Source organism: Lissotriton vulgaris, chromosome 11 (genome assembly GCF_964263255.1).
Source record: "Lissotriton vulgaris chromosome 11, aLisVul1.2, whole genome shotgun sequence".
Taxonomy (NCBI): Eukaryota; Metazoa; Chordata; class Amphibia; order Caudata; family Salamandridae; genus Lissotriton; species Lissotriton vulgaris.
Genome location: NC_141699.1, coordinates 257390406 through 257405786, shown reverse-complemented (window position 1 = coordinate 257405786; position 15381 = coordinate 257390406). Strand labels below are relative to the sequence as shown.

Genomic DNA, 15381 nt, shown 5'->3' with positions numbered 1-15381 from the left:
TTTTTAAGGTCCATCCCACCAGACGGTGCAAGTGTCTGGTTGCCAAAGCCCTATTGTGGGCTTACCAAGAACTTACCTGGGCTTACAGCCCTCCCATTGCTTACCATCAGTTTGCTCTGTCGTCACTATCTTTTGTTTGTTTCTTATTCAATGCTTTTTACTGCCTTAACTTGTCATCTTGTGTTTGGGACTTTCCTGGAGCACAGCCCCCTTTCCATCTCTCCATTTGGCTGGCTTCTATCTATCCGCTGCTCAATTTTATGGACCTACTTTTTTCTATCTGCTTAATTCCTCCATCAGAGTGCAAGTGTCTTCCAGCTCTCTCACTCGTATGCATCTCCCCTCTGCAAAATTCCCAACTAACACTACATGCAGCTGCCTCCCTCATGTTCCAAGCTCTCTCTCTCTCTCTCTCTCTCTCTCTCTCTCTCTCTCATAGGCTTCTCCCTGCCAAACTCTCTTATTTCCCGGCACAGGGTTAATTCTTGCACATATACTTCTGAACCTGGGCTCCGTGGTTTTTCTCCCTCGTGAGCAGCTTCCCCCTCAAACTTACCATTGCTCTCCCACCTACTCCTCCTTGACCCCTATTTTAAAATTTCTTTTTTGAATACCTACTTTTTGGAGGGCAGGTGTCTTTAAAAAAAAATACTTTTGCTTCATTTCCTTTTAATATTTTTTATCTACCAATACATCTCAGATTGGTACACTTTCTAACAAAATTGCATCCGCATCATTTTGTATCTTCAAATGTAGTGACGCATGCACACACCCACAACATCAAATATAGGGACGTCTACAAAATGACACCTGTGTCTGCGTCATCACATCTTTTTTTCTTAATTTTGACAATCCTGCACAACCTCTTGCTGATGATCTATAGCATCCCCAAAAGGCATTGGCAAAACCAATACCTCCCCAAGGCAAGACTCAGTGGCTTTGCCAATACTTGCTATCTTTGTTAACAGGAGTATAGTGGCCTCTTTATGCAAAGTTCCGCTATTGTATATATGCCCAGGCCATTGCGCTGTCATCACATGTGTATGTGCATGTGTAACACCTCTGTGGTCATTAATTGAATGTGTGTTTATGGGCCCAATGGCAATAGAGGCCTTTGGAATCAATTATGGATTCTGCGGCCTAGCATAGGACACATAGATACCAAGAACTATGCTCCCAGGAAGTGAAAGTGTATTGCCTGCATTCCTGTCGTTGAATGGGAGAGACCTAGGGATTGAGTTGAGGATGATGGGGACAGGGCACCCTTTGGAAATTCCATGCAGAACTTGTTAGCAAGGGGCTGCTTTATGGTTCTTCCTGGTCACTGCCATCTGGTAGATGGTAGGGGTGAAGGCGGTATTTTCTGTTGCTTAGGGTGAGTAAGTTTCTAAGTTTGACCCTTTTGTCTGTCCCTGATTACTCCTCTGTTGGGCTGATGAAAGCCAGGTGCCGAAACCTCACACTTCTTTGTGCCTTCTTATTCTCCGGATAAGAATAAACTGCCCCAAGATTGAGGATTACAAACAAGAAGCTGTCATACCTACCAATAATCTTTTAAATAGGCACTATCCACAACATTTTATTCAAAGAGCAAAGAAAAGATTGCGGAATAGTCACAGAGAATCACTCAGTGGCACCTTGTAGGTGACGGTGGCAAGGGGGGGGGTGTAGGGGGGGGGGGTTAAAAAATTACCTGCTCGACGCCGGTCACCATCCGCAGCCTTTTATTCGACCTTGCTGTTCTGCTGGCTCCCTGCACCCAGGCTCCCCTAAGCCAATCACGATGCTGCTGTCACCATGACAGCAGCCTCATGATTTGTCTGAGTGGTGTGGTTTGGCCCTCAGACGAGGACTGACAGTCAGTGCAGGTTCTTCACCCAGGCTGTGCATTACAGTCCGGAGGGGGATTTGTAAAGTGTGCAAAACGGTTTTGCCGGCCCAAGACGGCTGGCCAAACCGTCAGGCGCACTTAAGGTGCAGAAACCACTCCTCTTCCTCCTCTCTCGACATCACGGGAGCCCAGCTCTGCCCCACCCCGCCCGCACTAACTTGGCTGCAAGATACTAAAAATAAAATAATAATGACTTCTGTTATTAGCTTTTTTTTTTTCTTTATACACTGCTCTGAGAGCACTGGGGAGACGCTCCTCTGCCTTAGCGGAGGAGCCGCCACTGTAATCACTCCTAATCGATCAAAACAAAGAAGACCAGAAAGAACTTATTTTTGCAACCATGCATAGCAATGTGTTGAATGAAGTTACAAAAATAATTTCAAGAAACTGAAGTATCCTTGGATGCAATAAACTTAGGGGATGATTTAGACTTTGGCGGTCACACCACCAGCTCACAGCAGCGGCAGTCGGGAGAACACCTCCAAGCTGGCGGCATCCAGACCATCACATTTTAATATTCCGCTGGGGCTCGTGGTGTGTTGGTGGTGCAACCATGGCAGAGGCAGGCTGCGGTTGTAGGAAAGAGTCTGCACCCAATGCCGGCCATACTACAGTGCTCAGGACCAGACTGACTGTAGCAGGCACCGGGCGTTTCCCTGGTGGGCTGCCAGGGTGGGGGCCATATTTGGACCCTTGTGGGGCCATGTTTGTTACCGGGGGCCGGAAAGATTGGCCCCCTGAAACAAAAACAGCTGAATACAGCTTGGCAGCACTCCCCACTCCCCCCCCCCCATTGGGGGCCGTCGATCAGTTTTCCAGGGCTGGTTTTGGTTCCCAGTCCAGCGCTGACGGTGCCTACAGTCATGGTGCACTGTGTTCGAGGCATGTGGGCTGCTGAATTCATATCTGTGCATAGATCGCCGCCTAGTGTTGGGTCCGGATGATTGCACATTGTTGTCCTGGAAGAGTCTTCGAAGTATCACGAGATAGGTGGCTCCTCCCCTGGACTACAGTGCGCATGGGCATCGCCTCCATCCCCAGATTGTTTTTTTCCGCCATTGGGTTCGGATGTGTTTCGGTTCCCTCTGTCGGAATCGATAGTTGATTAACTTTTCTAACTCGAGACCAAAAGGTCTTTAGGCTTGGCGTCGGTATCGTTTTCGTTCGGGTTTTGTCTGTTTCTCAGCTCCGAACTCTTGCTACCCCTCCGCGTGCTCTCGGCGCGGACGGGCCTACTCGACGCTCCAGACATGGAACGAACTCCGTTCAAAAGGTGCCCGGTGTGCACCTCCAAGTATTCACACCTCGATGTGCACCCTGTGTGCAACAAATGTTTGTCACCGGACCATGATGAGGCCAGGTGTATGGCCTGCTCGAAGTTCCGGTGTAAGAAGACTCTCAAGCTTCGTCGGGCCGCTAGACTCCAGGCCCAGTTATCGGCACCCCCGGCGCCCCCGCCGGACAACATCTTCGAGGAATTTGTTGAAGACGACGATGTCCTACAGGTTTCGGACTCTAGCCCTGCGTCGGAGGGGGATGCCTGCGACGCGGGAGACGAGGAGTTTGACGAAGCCGGCGACGAGGTAGGGGACGACGATGGGGCCATTGCCACCGTGGGGGATAGCTCGGAGGAAGAGCATCCCCAAACTGACTCAGGGGTCAACCCCCTTCATGCGGCCCAGGTCGAGGGATCGCCTTCGGGCCTTACCCAAGACCTCGTTACTCGTCCAGCAGCCCCGCCTCCGGGCCCGGCCACGGACATTTCTGATGCGCCACTCCCGTTAACGAAAACGAAAGTGAAGCCATCGGGATCCACACCTCCGGTTTCAAAACCGAAAGTGAAAGTTGCACTGGTGGGGCAGAAGGCTCTGGAGGCGTCTATGTCTAAAAAATTCAAAATGGCCGACTTGAAGAGCCGCGCCAAGATGGACGACCCAAGGACCTCGGGGTCGACGCCGAAGGCGAAGTCGACCGATGCGGCCGCGTCGGCGCCGAAGATGGTCGAGGTCGATGACCCGAAGAAAGCTTCGAAGAAGCGTCAAGGCGATTCCAGAGCTCTGGCTGCGCCGGCTCCGGCCGTCGGGGCCAAGGATGGTGATGTGTCGGCTCCGAAGACGGTGCCTCTCGCCGACCCGACTCCCGACTCGGGGAAATCGCTCGAGCCGGTCAAGCCCTCTCCAGCCTTAACGAAAAAGGTCGCGGAATCCCTGCAACGGATTCGGAAGGACGCTGTGGTTCCCAAACCAGAGGATGTGGTGCCGAAGCCCACACCGAAGCCGACAAAGGCGCAGACGCCTATCCGCTTCACCCTGCCGCCGAAGTCGACGCCAAAGGCTTTCGCTCCGAGGCATGGGGCAGGCGTGCCCTCGAAGGAGGTGTCGACGCCCAAAGCGTCATTGATGGTGTCGAAGCCTCGGCTCCAGCCACTTGCAGAGGAAGAGCGTCGAGAGGTCATCATCGACGCCAATACCGGGAAACTGTCCCTCCTCAAAAGGAAAATCACCACGGAGCCGGTGTGGGAACATTTTCGTATTCCTCTCAAAAACAAGAAGGACTCTGCGGGTACTTCGGCCCCTATAGCGCCTGCATCTCCAAAAGACCTAGAACGTTCACCAACGCGTTCCAACGCGGGGGATGGTGACGAAGAGGAGGTCGAGTACAACTATCCGGCGTACTCGGATCCGGAGGAGGAACATGAACCTTGGTCTGCCGGAGGCGACCCAGAGGACCCGCAGTCGGGTCAGGAACCGCAGCTCTTTGCGGCAAAAACCTCACCGACGGAGGACTCTGCAGCCTTCAACGCTTTGATCGAGAGAGCTGCAGCTAACCATGATGTCGAGCTACATTCAGATCCTGTGGATGTGGATTTTTTGTTTGACACTTTCTCAGTGGCTGAAAAGTCAGTCAAGACATTGCCAATGCTCAAGGGAGTGCTAAAGCACGCGCCGGAGGTCTTCAAGGAGCCCACTCGGGCACGTGTCATCAATCCACGCATTGACAAAAAATATAAGGCAGCGCCCTCGGATCCAACATACATCAAGGGACACTTGCCACTGGACTCTTTGGTTGTATCCAACGCACGCAATAGGGCGAATTCACAGACCACTGGTGACGCTCCTCCCCCAGACAAAGAGTCAAAAATATTTGAGGCCTCAGGGAAACGGATTGCTGCACCGGCAGCTAATATTTGGCGCATCTCAAACACGCAGGCCCTACTTGCACGCTACGATAGGGCTCATTACAACACCCTAGAATCACTGCTGCAGCACTTGCCTGACCAGTACAAGGAGGCAGGGGAAATGTTAATTCAGGAGGGAAAGCTCATCACAAGCGCTTCCATCAAATGTGCGCTGGATGTGGCTGATACAGCCTCCAGGGCGATCAACACTAGTGTGTTGCTAAGAAGACATGCATGGCTTAGAATATCAGGTTTTAAACCGGATATACAGACAACCATCCTGAACCAAACAGTTAATCCTGACCACTTGTTTGGCCCCGAGGTGGATGCGACGCTTGAAAAAATGAAGAAAGACACAGACACTGCTAAGTCTATGGGGGCCCTCCAGTCTCAGCAGTTTCGGGGTGGTTCCTTTCGCCGCTCCAATACCAGAGGCACCTCAAGGGGTCAGGCATCGCAATCCACACAGTACTATAAGAGCAATACCCAAACCTCATACACCAACAAGGGTAGAGGTGGCTACAGAGGCAACAACATCAAGGGCAGGGGACGTGGAAACAACAGCTCCAGGTCCACCACCGCCAACAAGCAGTGACGTCTTGTCACTGCCCCCCGACCACACAACACCGGTCGGGGGGAGACTCCAGCAGTTCCTGCCCGCGTGGAAATCCATCACCACGGACAGGTGGGTCAAATCTCTTATCCAGTACGGTTACTGTCTGGAACTTACTTCCACTCCACCAAACATACCTCCAAGAAACCGTCCTATGTCCGGCGAGCACTTGCACTTGTTGCAGCAGGAAGTTCAAGTCATGCTGCAAAAAGGGGCAATAGAGCTCGTCCCACTGCAAGAAAGGGGAACAGGGGTTTACTCCCTGTATTTTCTAATCCCCAAAAAGGACGGATCCCTCAGGCCCATCCTGGACCTCAGGCCCCTCAACTGGTATATTCTCTCGGAGCACTTCCATATGCTCACGTTACAGCAGGTACTCCCTCTGCTTCAACAGGGGGACTTCCTGGCTACGTTGGATCTATAGGATGCATACTTTCATATCCCCCTGCATCCTTCCCACAGAAAGTATCTCAGATTCACGATTCAAGACCAGCACTACCAGTTCAGGGTTCTGCCGTTCGGGGTCACCACAGCGCCAAGAGTCTTTACAAAGTGCCTGGCGACTGTGGCGGCGCATCTACGACGCCAGAACGTCCACGTCTATCCTTATCTGGACGACTGGCTCATTCAGGCAAGAACAGAACAGCAGTGCGCCGACCACGTGTCCCGCACCATTCATCTCCTGCACGATCTGGGGTTCTCACTGAATTACCCGAAATCCCATCTCCATCCCGCCCATATACGGCAGTACCTGGGCGCGACAATAGACACTCTGGCAGCCACTGCGCAGCCAAATTCAGTGAGAATCGCCAGTATCCAGACGCTGATCCAACGATTCAGACCTCAACACTCGCTTCCAGCGAATGTGTTCATGCAGTTGATAGGCATGATGGCCTCCTGCATCTCCATTGTCCCGCACGCGAGACTACATATGCGTCCACTTCAGGAGTGCCTAGCACGTCAGTGGACTCAGGCTCATGGGCAACTGACAGACCTAGTGTTGGTGAGCGGTCGGGCATACAACTCTCTGCATTGGTGGAATCCACAAAACCTTTGCAAGGGCCGACCATTCCAAGAGCCGGTGCCACAGATCATCCTGACGACGGACGCTTCTCTCCAGGGATGGGGAGCGCATGTACTCCACTACACAGTGCAGGGACTATGGACACTACAGCAAAGGAAGATGCACATCAATGTTTTGGAATTGATGGCAATCTTCATGGCCTTGAAGGCTTTCAAAGTACATCTGTGCAACAAGGTCGTGTTGATCCGGACGGACAACATGACGGCCATGTACTACATTCAGAAACAGGGGGGCACACACTCTCCGCAGCTGTCTCATCTGGCTCAGAGCATGTGGAAGTGGGCCATTCAGAGGAACATCTTTCTCATGGCAGAGCATCTCCCGGGCAAGGACAACCAGATGGCGGACCTGCTCAGCAGGCACAGCCATCAAATGCACGAGTGGGAGATACATCCATCAGTACTCCAACCATACTTCCAAAAGTGGGGTCATCCAGAGATAGACCTGTTCGCCACAAAGGAGAACGCAAAATGCCAAAGCTTCGCCGCCAGGTTCCCACACCCACAATCACAGGGCAATGCGATGTGGATGAACTGGTCAGGCAGATTTGCGTACGCTTTTCCCCCAGCACCTCTGATACCGCTGGTGGCACGCAAGCTCAGGCAGCACTCGATGACTCTCATCCTGGTTGCTCCAACGTGGGCTCGCCAACCATGGTACACCACGTTTCTGGAACTCTCCGTGGTACCGCATCAAAGGCTTCATCTCACTCCCAGCCTTCTGACGCAGAGCCATGGCGACATTCAGCACCCAGATCCGCAACAGCTCAACCTGGCGATCTGGCTCCTAAAGTCCTAGAGTTTGGCTACCTCAATCTTCCCCCCGATTGCATGGACATCATTCGGGAGGCAAGGAAGCCCACTACTAGAGCTTGTTATGCGGCTAAATGGAAGCGGTTTGTCGTTTACTGTGTAAACCACGATATTGACCCGCTAGATGCTTCCATTCAGAACATCATTTGTTACCTGTTCCACCTGTACCAATGTAACTTGGCGTATTCTTCCATACGCATTCACTTGTCTGCAATGGCAGCATACCTCCAGAATAGGCAACACCTATCACTTTTTAAGGTCCCTGCTATTAAGGCTTTTCTGGAAGGACTCAAAAGGGTCATTCCACCACGGACGCCACCAGCTCCGGAATGGAACCTCAATGTGGTTCTCACTAGGCTGATGGGTCCTCCCTTTGAGCCACTGCACTCTTGTGAGCTTCAGTTTCTGACTTGGAAGGTCGCTTTCCTAGTAGCAATTACATCGCTACGGAGGGTTAGCGAATTGCAGGCGCTCACCATCCAAGAACCTTTCTTCCAAGTACACGCTAACAGGGTGGTGCTCCGCACTAACCCCAAATTCTTACCCAAGGTTGTATCTCAATTCCATATGAACCAGACAATTGAGTTGCCAGTGTTCTTTCAAAACCCAGAGTCGCTGGCGGAGCGGATGCTCCACACCCTTGACGTTAAAAGAGCCTTAATGTACTACATTGACAGGACCAAAGTTTTTCGTAAGACCAAGCAACTTTTCGTTGCATTTGCCTCACACCACAAGGGAAACGCTATCTACAAAGCTGGGATCGCTAGGTGGATTGTAAAATGCATTCAGATCTGTTACGCTAAGGCCAAGCGCACTCTCACAATTCCACCAAGAGCCCACTCCACCAGAAAGTTGGGGGCCTCTATGGCTTTCTTAGGTAATATTCCCTTAGAAGATATTTGTAGAGCAGCCACATGGTCTACCACACATACTTTCACTAAACATTACTGTGTAGACGTGCATTCCAAACAGCAAGCAGCTGTTGGTCAGGCTGTTCTCAGGACACTTTTTCAGACTGCTGCAGCTGGCACGGGCGGCCGCCAATTATGGGAGGACTGCTATGTATTCTATGCACAGATATGAATTCAGCAGCCCACATGCCTCGAACTGCAAATGCTACTTACCAGTATGCATCTGTTCTTGGCATGTAGGGCTGCTGACATTCATATCGCCCACCCTCCTCCCAGGCGCCTGTAGCAGCTGCAGTCTTCATCTATATATATATACATATATCTGCTCGCAGCATAGGCATCACTCACATACTTCACTCCATCTCTGCCAATGGCTAAAAACAATCTGGGGATGGAGGCGATGCCCATGCGCACTGTAGTCCAGGGGAGGAGCCACCTATCTCGTGATACTTCGAATACTCTTCCAGGACAACAATGTGCAATCATCCGGACCCAACACTAGGCGGCGATCTATGCACAGATATGAATGTCAGCAGCCCTACATGCCAAGAACAGATGCATACTGGTAAGTAGCATTTGCATTTCTTACGCCATGTTGTGCAAGGAAAACAGTGTGCTCACCAACATGACGACTTCGGAGGCCACTAGCTTAGCACCATCCATGTCACATAGGGGCAATTTTGCCCTAGATCCATGTGTTATTGGCCCATTACCTGCCTTTGCGCTGACCGTTTCATGGAGGTGTCCTCACCATGAAAAGGTCGGTGGAAAGGCAGTCGTAATGAGGACGGCAGTGCAGGAACAGGGACCGCCTCCATTGGGCACCTCTGTCTCTCCCACGGCGGGAGTAGAAATGTTGGCGGAGGCGGTGGTCTGGAGGCTGTCTCCCCACCCGCATCGCAATCTGGTGGTCAGACCGCAAAAAAGTGAAGGTGGTTCCCACCTTGCAAACCTCAGTTCTCATTTAAGAAAAACACCAGCTTGAGGAACCTACTGGTACACACTAGACCACTAAGAACTGTCATTACTGCTCAAAATACCTTACAGAATCTTCCAAGATTACTGTGGCCCCTGCGCAGTGTACCCTTTTTCCAAGAAGTCCAGTGCAATTGATCTATATCTGAGAACTCCTTGGGTTCAAAAAAGTCACTTTAACTGCCATTCTAACAATGTCATTTACCTGATTGAATGCCCATGCAAGTTAAGATACATGAGTATGACATCACGCAAGATCAAAATAAGGATTGGCACACACAGAAGCAATATCAGATGTCAGAGATTCACCACAAAACTGACTAGACACTACCTAGAAAAAGTACATGACAACACAGACCTCTGCTGGACTATTATCAAAAGAATTATTTTAAGCAATGATATATTGAGAAAACTGCTGCAACATGAGCAACCCTGGGCCTGCAGACTGAAGACTAATGAGTTTGGCATGAATGACGAAATCCCCTGGAATTATCTGATTTCCACTCTCTGAAAAGTTAGAGGAGGTAATCATAGAGGTTTTTTTTTTTTAAAAACCCTCCCTCACAAATGTTCCCTTAATGCAAATGTAGGTATTGGTAGTCTGAGTCTAACTGTGTTTTTTCAAGAAACTTGAATGTCAAATAATGTATTCTCAGGACATTATCCCATTATATTCTTATTTTTCAGCATCTCCCATAAAAAACAATCATTTCATTTTTCCTTCTGTAAGTCTCTGGGGTAATGTTAATGTTAAACTTTGCAATATATGCTATGCGTCAGGGTGGGACTTCATTTCTGGTTGTTCTTAGTGCCGCGTGCACCGTAATTACATCATCACGCATCGCCAAGGCAACCCGCTCCTTTTTAACAAACAGACCACCCTGGTCAACGTTAGGGCAGAGTTGGCAGGAGTGAGTCGAGAGTAGATTATCAAGCAGCGTGACACCCTTGCTGAAGTAAGTGCTAAAAAAAGATTTGTGTTCATTTTTAAGTGCATTCTCTTGCCAATATTTCAACTGGCATGATCTTTTACACCCATAATATAGTGAGTGACGACAGTGGCATGCACCCCTCCTCCTACCATGCCATCTAAAGAGTTTTAAACGTAGGGTACGAACCACCAGTGAAATACTGTTTGTTAATTGTTATGATTCGCAGCTCACTCATGTTTGTAATTAATACTTGCCCATGAAATTCTTTATGCACGTCAGTGTGTTTCAGGTTTGTCACAGTTATGACGACGTTGCACTGAAAAATACTTGAATTGCTAGAGTTTTATGGGTCACAGAAGGTTACGAGTTGGACAAAGTCATTCCTGCTATGCACAACTAGGGTGAAGTTGAAAAACAGCAAGTATGGGAATACTTTCATCATTGTGTTTCTTTTATGTGTTCTTTCCACAGGCAAAAGAGGTTGATAGTCTTCCCATAATTCAGGCTAGTAAGCCTGTTTTATTCACATGTTTTATGTGTGTCTTTCTTTTGTTTCAAATTGGCAAAGACACGATAACCAAAGGTCAGAGGATCAATTTTGTGCTGATGAAAGCTCTAGGACCCTTATCAGCTACTAATTACAGGCTGAAACATGTTGTCAAGTTAATAGGGTAATACGCCATTATTTTTTAAATTTTATTTATTTAAGAAGTTTTCTATAGCGCTGGCCAGACCCAGGGGTATCGGAGTGCTTTACAATGGGAACATAACATTGAGAGAGCGCAAATCAAGTAAAATGTAGAGGTGCACCATATTTACAAGCAAGTTGCACCAGTTTAGTTAAAGGAACATATAAGAGTGTCGAATTTATAGAGTGCATATATACAAGAGTGTTTAATTAATACAGAGTGTATATATCAGTGTGAAAAGCTAATGTAGGAGTGTTTAGAGATGTTAGAATGATATTAAACTCCATGTTATGTGGCCATTGCAGAGGAGAATGTAATGCTGTTAAAAGTAGAAATGGGTAGGCCTCATGGCCGTTCACTGAAGAAAGAATATGTGCCTTTACAATTTCACATGATATGGATTACTGTTGTCATAATTCAAAGTATTATTGATCATAGAATTGAAAATATATGTTTTATAGAAGTGTTCCTTATAACCAGAGTGTGTAATAAGTTAAAATACTGTTTAGGCTGAGAAATCGAGGTTCCTAGAGTGCACAGGCTCGTTTCATGTAATTCTAGCAGGCCTGAAGAGATAAGGCCGTTTCTTTAGATCTGCATGTGGTCGTTAGAATCAGGTCGTGTTAAGCATAAATTGTGAACCAAGCTCGAAGGTTTACGACTTAGGAGATAAGTTGGAGGCCGGAATTTGGGGCCCACTTCATGGGTGTCTGTTTGCAGGTGCGAGGGGGTTCCAATCAAGAGAGTGATGAATAGAGCTCTGTTCTGGGAGACAGGCACAGGCCTGGAGGAGAGTTCAGGAATTTCCTGGGGGGTACCGTCTTGCCGGAGAAGAGCCTGAGAAGCAAGGTCAACGCTAACAAGGAGCCCAGAGGAGTATCAGCATGGAAAAAGCCAGAACCGACACCACGTGAGGGGTGTACGTGAGGGGCGTCTCTGAGGGGCGTTTTCTACTGTAATTGTGATTTTGTATTAGGGACAGCTCCCCTGGGTGGAGGCAGAGCAGATGGCCTGGGGAACCTAAGAAAGCGGATGGGTAGGCAGATAGCGCATAACTGCCGTGCACAGATTTACAACAAAGGCTAAGGGAAAGTGAGTGATCTTCGTTGGAAGTCAACACGGCTGACACCTTTTTAGGTTAAGATCTTGTTAAGTAGGGATGTCACTTAGTCCAGTGTAGGGATAGCCTAATCTGGATTTTCTTTCCTTTTGTAAATGTCGCACAAGTAATCACTTGTGTCTATTCTTGCAAACTTGTTGATCTTTGAATTAGATTTAGTGATATTCTTTTGTCGCCTAAGATCATTTAGAGAATTCATGTTTGTATTAGTGCCAGTGTATCTTTTGAACCTTTTATTGAGATGTTTGCATCTCCAGTTATCTTTGGCTTTATAATAAAACTTTTAAACGTATTCGTAGTAAGTGGTTCTTCAGAGTTGTGTAAAGTCTTAAACTGATTAACCTAGTAGTGGATTGCTTTTTACTCTATGACAGGTAACAAAGGTTCAGTCGACCTGAGTTGGGATCTAGATCTATAGTGATCTGATAAGAGATCAAAAATCCCACCTTACCAACATAATCATCAGATTCAGGATAGAAGAGTGACATATCAACATAAGCACGCAAAAATAAAGAGCAACATATTGTAGTGCAGGCCCGTTTTTCCTTCAGAGTCCTTTGGAGTCATTGTGCTGGAGCCGAGCTCGAGGTCCGCTAGTTGCCCCGAGCTATCCAATCCCTAGGGAGCGGTTGAGGAACAGGGTTTTTAGTTGGCTTTTGAATTCTACAAAGGAGGGAATGGTTCTGATGTGAGGGGGAATGGAATTCCAAATGTTGGGAGCGCTTACAGTGAAAGATCGGTTCGCAGTTTTTTTTTTTTTTTTAGTTTTTGGTGGGATGAGTAGGAGGGAGTTAGAACTTCTCAGGTTCCTGGTCTGGCCGGCTTTTATGAGTTTTTTTGCCTGGTACTCAGGTTTGCCGGTGTGAAGGGCTTTATGGGTGAGGCAGGCTGGTCTGAAGCTAATCCGCATTTCGACTGGAAGCCACTTAAGTTCCTTGAGTGCAGGGGAGATATGATCGAATTTCTTGATACTGTTGTAAATAACGAAGTCCTTGAGCCAGGTACATTTAATAAGCTGGATTTAATTAGGCTTAGTTCCAGATTAAGTTCCAAGTATTTGAGTATAAGATAAGAATAACCCCACCAGGAGTGGCCTCCCTGCCACTCAGCCTGCCTGCCATCAACTGCCTCTCCACACACCAGCCAGGCACCCAAGATTCTATGATGACATCAGGCATTCCAATACCCTGAGCAGCAAGGGAAGACACACAAGCTAAGTATAACACATCCCCCTTCTTTGGGGAAACAACATTCAGAAGTGGAAGAAGGAAATGTGAACAACTATCAAAATATACAATGAAAATATACCAAGCATTGTGAAAAGAACACATTTACATTGCATACTAAAGAGAAAACATTATCTCCCAAAATAAGCAAAGCATTTTCAAACTTAACATTTACATTGCCCATCCCCCTCCCTCAGGAAAAATAAAAAATTAAAAGATGGATAAATAACACTAGTTATATAACAATCAATGCACGAAAATTCAAAGAAACCATAAACTGCACTTGGAGCTCACCACCCCAAAACCTGACCACTATAGGGCACTCACCACCCTAGACAAACAAAATAGAGCACTCACCACCCTAAGACAACTACACGGGGCACTCACCACTCCAAAAACTAGCCACTATAGGGCACTCGCCACCCTAGACAAGCAACATACGAGGGCACTCACCACCCTAGACGAACAAGATAGAACACACACCACATTATACAACATATAGGGCACTCACCACCCTAATACAACTGCATGGGGCACTCACCACCCCAACACTGACCACTATAGGGCACTCACCACCCTAGACAAACAACATAGGGCATCCACCACCCTAAAACTGACCACCATAGGGCACTCACCACCCTAGACAAACAACATAGGGCACTCACCACCCTATAGGGCACTCACCACCCTAGACTAACAACATACAAGTCACACTACCTTAAACAACATATAGGGCACTCACCACCCTAATACAACTGCACGGGGCACTCACCACACCACAACTGACCACCATAGGGCACTTACCACCCTAGACAAACAACATAGGGCACTAACCACCCTATAGGGCACTCACCACCCTAGACAAACAACATACGAGTCACACCACCTTAAACAACATATAGGGCCCTCACCACCCTAATACAACTGCACAGGGCACTCACCACCCCACAACTGACCACTATAGGGCACTTACCACCCTAGAGAAACAACATAGGGCACTCACCACCCTAAAGTCATACCAAAGTAGGGCACTCACCACCCTAAACAAACAACATAGGGCACTCACCACCCTAAAACAAACCGCACGGGCACTCACCACCCCAAAAGCTCACTAACCTAAGACACAAACCACCCTACTGACCACTATAGGGCACTCATCACCCTAGACAAACAACATAGGGCACTCACCACCCTATAGGGCACTCACCACCCTAGACTAACAACATAGGGCACTCACCACCCTTTAACAAAGCGCACGGGCACTCACCACCCCAAAAGCTCACTAACCTAAGACACAAACCACCCTAAAATACACAACACTAGGGCACCTACTACCCCACAAACTCATCACCATTCCCAAAAGTTAAAATTGTACACCACCTCCCAATTACACCACTCACCACCCTACAACAACCCAAAAATACACTAAACTTGGCACATACTAACCTAAAAACAAACCACAATAGGGCACTAACCACCCTAATTTTACCCACAGCTCCCAACTGGATTGTGAAAATCATAAGAAAACATAAATTATAATTATTCTTGCAAATCCTTAATGTTCACGACACCGGTGAGCGATCTCTCACCCGATGTGTCCTCTCAGTGTTCCACACTGCGACAAGGAACTCATGTAGATCATAATTGGTCCCTTATCATTTCCTCCTGCATTTGACCAAACTTCGCTGAAAGCTCCCTTAACCTCACAACGAAGTCATCAATAGATTCATTGGTGGCAGTGTACTCCAGTAAGAAGTCTGTATTCTTTCCTTCAGCGTTATTTCCACCAATCAGATCGTTTCTTTCTCCCTAGATATCCACCGCCAATAAACTGTTAGCTTGCTTCAGCTGTAGTCAGCAGTTAATCTCGTGGACATAAGATCTGCTTCTTGGTAAATTAATCCGTTTTTGTTTATAAACGCTTCTTTCTTAAATATTTCCTCTTTAAAT

At 48.0% G+C, this 15381-nt stretch overlaps 1 protein-coding gene across 1 annotated transcript in view; it reads right to left on the bottom strand.

Annotated features, from left to right (window-relative positions):
* Window positions 1–15381, bottom strand: part of LOC147679609 (2'-5'-oligoadenylate synthase 1-like) — a 183260-nt gene that overhangs the window by 44118 nt on the left and 123761 nt on the right. The window lies entirely within an intron of this gene.